Below are 6,422 nucleotides of genomic sequence, written 5' to 3' on the forward strand. Positions count from 1 at the left end.
CCCTGTATCTGTGGTTTTGAAGCTTTTTGTGGGTTTCTGTTCCATATGAAGCATATCAAAGAGATGCTATGCTTATTGAGACAGTGTGACCAAGTTAGTGTTTTGATCAGTGTTTGTTTTTTTATTTATTTATATATATGGTAATATAAATAAAATGGAAGGTGCACGAACGGCATTTGTTTCGCATGATTTCTAATTCATCATCCTGAATTCAAAAGTCTGTTCTCACACTTAGGAAAAGGCAAAAGCAGTGTCTTGAAAGTAATAATTTTTCAATTTACCTTGATTTCTCCCACTTCAGGTTGAGCTCATTGTGACACACATTCAGGACCAAGAGGCTTTTCATCTTTGAGAGTCAAATAGAAGTCAGTCAGCTCCTCTGAGACTGCAAGCGATGGCCCCCATTGCCTGCTAAGAGGCTAATTACAAACTGTGTGGATCCAACTTCGCTGCTCAACCAAAGACAAAGCCAACCTAAAAACAAATTTGGGGGATTTTTAGTCTGATAGGATACAAAACTTGGGCCGACATTATGCTGTATCCTCTTATAGTGCAATAAAGTGTGGTAAATTCAAAAAGTAGAAAAAAAAACTTACCAGAATTTGTGAATGCTGAGCGGGGATGAGGTTTAAGCCATCGTTGTTAAAGTCAGTAAAGGCTCGAAAACACAAACTGAACAAAAGAGCCAAAGAAGCTGTTATAATTTTACTAGACAACAAAGTAAAGACCTTGAGTTTTATTTGGAGTTTATTGCCGTGTAGGAGATCAATTTATGTTTTCAAAATATAATAAAATTTTGACAATTAATGTAAAATATCACTATTGTATTCTTGCAATAATGTTTAGAACCCTACGCAAACCTGTCAGTCACACGGTTCTAAAACATGTCCTGCTTTATTGTCTGTTTTACTCTAAATGGGACCATAAATTACAAAATAAACATCATTCTGTGTTGAAGGAGACTTAACCAGCGACTGACACTATAAACTTCGTAGATAAATGTTTACTGAGGTAACAAATCAAGGGAGAAGAAGGTTCATTTTCTCATAAACTTCTATGCAGTTGGGTTTCTTTTGGAGCCAGCAGAGTTGCCCCCTGCTGGCTGTTAGAAAGAATGCAGGCGTAATGCACCTCAACATCGGCTGCATTTCTCAGACCCAGAGGTTACACCCTTGTTTTACATTCAGGATGTGGTAGTAACCAGCTGCAAGCTGCACAAACCCATTTGTGCCACCTACACGCAAACAAAAAAGTAAAAGCTGTTTAGTTTTTAGTGTTGCCCCACCTGCAGGCAAAAAGACATACAGCTGCTGTTTAAAAAAAAAAAAAAAAAGAAACAAATGCCTCAACAAATAAATAAATGTATTCAAACAAACAAACAAACAAAAAAAAAAAAAAAAATAAATAAATAACCATTCAACATACATACATATATATATATTGACAGATAAATGCATTATATGCAGCACACTCTATTTGCATACTGGATACCTGTATTTGTGTTGTGCTGTACTTTTTGCTCTACTTTAAGTTTTTGCATTTTTGTGAATGTGAAATATCAACGAGCTGCATCACTGTTTTTATGGTGCTCTTACAAAAAGAACAAAAAAATCTATTCTTACAACAATAACCTATAACACTGTTTTCATAAATTGCACTTTGACATACCTTTTTACTACATTTTTCTTTCTTTCTATTCTTAAATTGTGAACATTTCTTACTGCACCTTTAAAAAAACTGTGTCTGATTATGTGAATGCAGGACAGCTGACAGGATTGCTGTGTGGTTTCATTGTACACACTGCAAACACAATCAAGGAATCCTTATCTTTTCTAAATAAATAACATTGAGCGTATCACTACAATACAACGTCCTGCCAGGAAAACACGGGTCCCAGCATTCATGTGAATGTAACTCGCTCACATACCACCTACTTAAACATTTTTGCAGACTCCACCAGCAGGACAACGCCACCTTCACACTGCAGAAACTGCTCTGGAATGGCTCGAGGACCACGACAAAGAGACCAAGACCCAGCTACCAAACATCTTAGATCGCTATAGAGAATCCATGAGGATGCACTGGAACAAGTCCTGATTCCCCTCAACAACTAACAGGACCCAAAAGATCTGCTGCCAGTGTTGCACTGCCAGGAAACCCCCTGAAGTCTTGTTTTCATGATCCAACAAGAGCTGATTTGGCTGTATGACAAGGACCTACACAGTGTTTGGCACGTGATGTTAATGCTGTGGCTGATCTGTAATTAATTATACTAATTAATCTTCTTCTTTCTTCTTTTTTTTTTTTTTTAAATGCATGGCCTAATTTTGTTCTTAAAAGTCTTAATACTGAGACTTATAATTTCAAACAATAGTTATAAATCAGCTATTACACTATATATTTCATTGCTGACATCAACACAACTTTCATACGTAAAATGTTTAGTGACAAAAGAACACAAATACAGAAATAAAGTCTGTCGACGCTGAAGGTCCTTTACGAAACTTATTGTGGTAGTTTGAAATATAAAATGTGATCCAGACACAGATAAACAGCTGCCATTAAAAAAAAAGGAAGACAATCAGCGCTCTTGTTTCCTTGCAAACAGGAGACTAGAACCGGAAAATCTGCAGGTAACAATGCTGAACTGCAGCCCTTCAGCTCAAAGATAATATGTCTACGGGTGACTTTAGGTTATTCATACAATCAGTGACTGCGTATGTCCTTGTTTCACACATAATAAGGAACATTTTGCCAACAATTAACCTGCAGTTTGCAGCTAAGAAGCATTTCTTGCCATATACAATGTTAGCTCATATAAACCGCTGTTTCACAGATAAGATCTTGAATGAATCCATACTTATTTATTTGAGCAGCACTGTTGAGGTGAAGGTTTGCTGAGGTGAGCGTCTGGCAGAGGTGGATAAGAGGAAGAGTGTTTTTATGGGTTTTTTTCTCAATGTTATTCATCTATTATTGATCCAGTGTGATATTTCTGTTGAAGAGTGTTGGTGGGGAATAAAAAAAATAAATAAAAAATCACAAGAAACTGAAAAGAGAACCAAAGGAAAAGATCACTGGATAGATGAGATCTAAAAAAACATTTATGGCACTAAAATCATCTTGACTAGTTGTAAACCCAAATGCTTAAAGCAAAACTCTTCAATCACCTTGTAAACCCATCAACCGCAAAACAGAAATGATAAATTTGGGCTGAAAAATAAAACAACACCCCGAAGCAAGTGGATAAATTTGTCCTGGTATTCACCACAATATCACCAAACATATCAACAAACCACCAATGAATGAGCTTCTGGAGCTTCCACCATCTTTAAAGTCAACGACAAGGTACCAGCAGGACATGTGGAACAATAGCTACTTAGTTTACATTAAGGTCAGATGCGCCGCATGCACGGAAATGGAGCAGCGATATCTCCGAAACACGTCCTTCAAATGATATTAAATGGTCTGGTTTTGAATGATGAGCTCCATGATTGCGGGTGCCTGCTGACGTTTCCTGTGCTGATAAAAACACAAGGCCAGTTATAGTTGTTGGACAGATGACGCTCGTGGCGGCGGCTGCTTTAAATCAAATCAGAAAGGAGGAATCTTGGCTGAATCAGATGTCCTTGCAGCCACAAAGCGTGTGTAAACAGGTATGTGGCCAGATTGTAGATTTGTCTTGAAAGGATGGTTGGGTTTACACGTGATTATTTGCTCTTCTTTGTGGCTAGAAACTGTAAAGACGATAAGATCAATGATGCTTGACTCTATTAAGTCTTTTGTTCCTTGTCAAGGAGGCTCCACTTTGTGCATCGTGAGTTTCTGAAGTTTATGGATTTAACTGATTCACTTTTGATCTCGACATCTTGCCGTAGAGCCGTAAGAGCAGAATGGACTTCTAACCTTTAACAGGAATGGAATGAAATGAAAAATACTAGAACACAAGCACACAACATTTGCATTTTCTCTGGTTTCGCAGGATTAAAAGATGCAGCTGCAGTGTGTCGGCATCTGAGCTCTTTGTCACCGTTTGTCTCCCTCTATTGGCAAACTCATCTCTAATATACATTTAAGCATTTGTAATCACATAAATCAACATCCCAGTGACAGTGGAGCAACTAGCACAGCTGTCATCTTTTGACTTTTTAGTCATTTCTTCAGCTGCGTCACTCTTTTCTAAAGTGAAAGTATTTAGATCTCAAACAACATCAGTAAAAATAAATTCTATAACAACAAGCAACACTTAATATAAAATGCAAGTCCGATTCTGTACATTCTGGGGAATTTACTCAAGCACAAAGTTCTCCTTTGAACAATTCTGCAACTCTCAAATTACATATATGCCATAATTGGGTACTTATTACCGATGCTTTACTATGCAAGCTGCATTTTATAGCAGTGTCTGGTTGAGGTGGAGCTAATTTGACCTGATTTATATGTTTCGTGTATTTTTGGTTTTATAGCAAATCAGGATATTTTATTAGCTGCTCACATGCATTTAAAATCTCATTCTGCAAACTAATCAGCCGTCGAATAAATGTAGGCGAGTAGAAAAGCACGATATCTCCCTGATATGTAGAAGCCAACAAGTGACTTCAAAAAAAAAAAAAGAGCACAAAGCTGTTCATCATTAATCCTTTAATATATGAAAGAGGCATGTTTTCATAGAATATACAGTGTAACAGACCATGTCCCACAGTTTTCATTTACAATATTTCTTTACAAGGCTGCCCCTCAAAGTCGGGCAGCCATAAACTCAAAGATAGATTATATGGTTCTGTTTGCTGCAACTAAAAAAAAACTTTCAGTAAGAATAACAAGCCATCTTCCTTGCCTTTGTTGAATAAAGATATATTTGTAGTGGTTTGGTTGAATGATCGTTACCTGTATCCCTGTTCTTCACCTGTGAGCAAATCTGTTTAAAAAAAAAAAAAGCTTTTCACTTAAGTCCAATCACGCTTTAATCAAATGCCACGACCTGGTACGGAAATGTCAGCACTAGTAACTGTGGTATTGCTGTTAATAGGCTCACAAACAAGTCAATTAGGCTGCTCCTCTGTGCTCTGATGTGGCCAACGTCTGCACACCGTGAGGTAAGACGAGTGAAGGTGTGATGTGCTGCTCACTTTCACACACAAAAAAGAAAAACATGAACCCCATTAGTTGTCTTGAAACCTTGACCGGGCTCACAGGATGGATTATCAGGCACGACGACGACGGCCGCTTTGCATTACATGCATTCAAGAAATTTCAAAATCATTCATAAATGAGTCGTCAATGTAATCCTGGACAGAAGTGATGATTTTTAATGATATTTAGAAACCATCCAACATTTACAGCTGCTGAAGAAGAAAATTAAAAAACCAAGACATTGTTTAAACAGTTGTATCTGGTGATGAAATGTTCTTTCTTTTTGATTGCATATTAAATGTCGATCTGCTCACACGCCTACAAACAGAAGAAATGGAATGCTCATCTGCTTTCATGCTCACTACACATTTCAAAAATGCAAAACCAAAAAAACAGAAAAACATCTAAAAAAAAAAAAAAAAGCTAAATACAGCTTTTTAAATTCACATTCCTTAACTTCATTTTGTGTTGTGCATTGCGCTGCATAAAGGGAATTTCAAAAAACTGGATGTGGAGCAGTAGGTCCGTGCTGATACAGACTTATACATTCATGGTATGCATAAGGCTCCTCCTCGGGAATGATTTAAGTGCCCACAGGGAAAGTAGAGAAATTAAGTAGGTGTTTCATGATGCAAGGCCATTAAGATAAAGGACAGAGCATAATTAGCATTGTTCTCTCCCTTCCGCTTTGCCCTACATTAAAAGGAATACAAAAGCAGAATTACCCAAAGCTGTTAAAACAAACACACTCCAGTAAGTCACCTCTGTAGAGTCTGCATATTAAAGTCGTGCCAGGCTGCTACCGCAAATTATTATGGCATTATTATCCTTATTACCAAGGTGACTGTCTGATTATTGGCACATCCATCCAAACCGCGGTGGTGGCTGCAGAGAGCGAGCAGCAGTGGCGGCGGCGGTGCTTTTTTTTTTTTTGTTTAAGAGCCGCAGCTCTGTAGTGCAGCAGAACTGACACTCGTGGCCTTCATCCGCCTTCAGCCAGATCCCCGGCATCGCACAAAAAAGGCAGCTCCCCTCCATCTCATCATGTACAACACAGGATTTCCTTGCAAGCGGGTTTCTCTTTCGGGAAAAGGTGTGTTGAAGACCCTGAGCGAACACTTCCAATTAAGAGTGATTTTCAAAAAATGAAAACCTTTTTTTTTTTTTAGATTTGTTAATCTGTCATTTGCTAATTAATCACACATTATCTGCTTCAACCCACATGTCAAGAGATTAAACTTGAAACATGTGGAGGAGAAAAGGAAAACGAGAGGGAAAAAAAAAAATTC

This window comes from Stegastes partitus, unplaced genomic scaffold (genome assembly GCF_000690725.1).
Source record: "Stegastes partitus isolate 25-593 unplaced genomic scaffold, Stegastes_partitus-1.0.2 Scaffold546, whole genome shotgun sequence".
Taxonomy (NCBI): Eukaryota; Metazoa; Chordata; class Actinopteri; family Pomacentridae; genus Stegastes; species Stegastes partitus.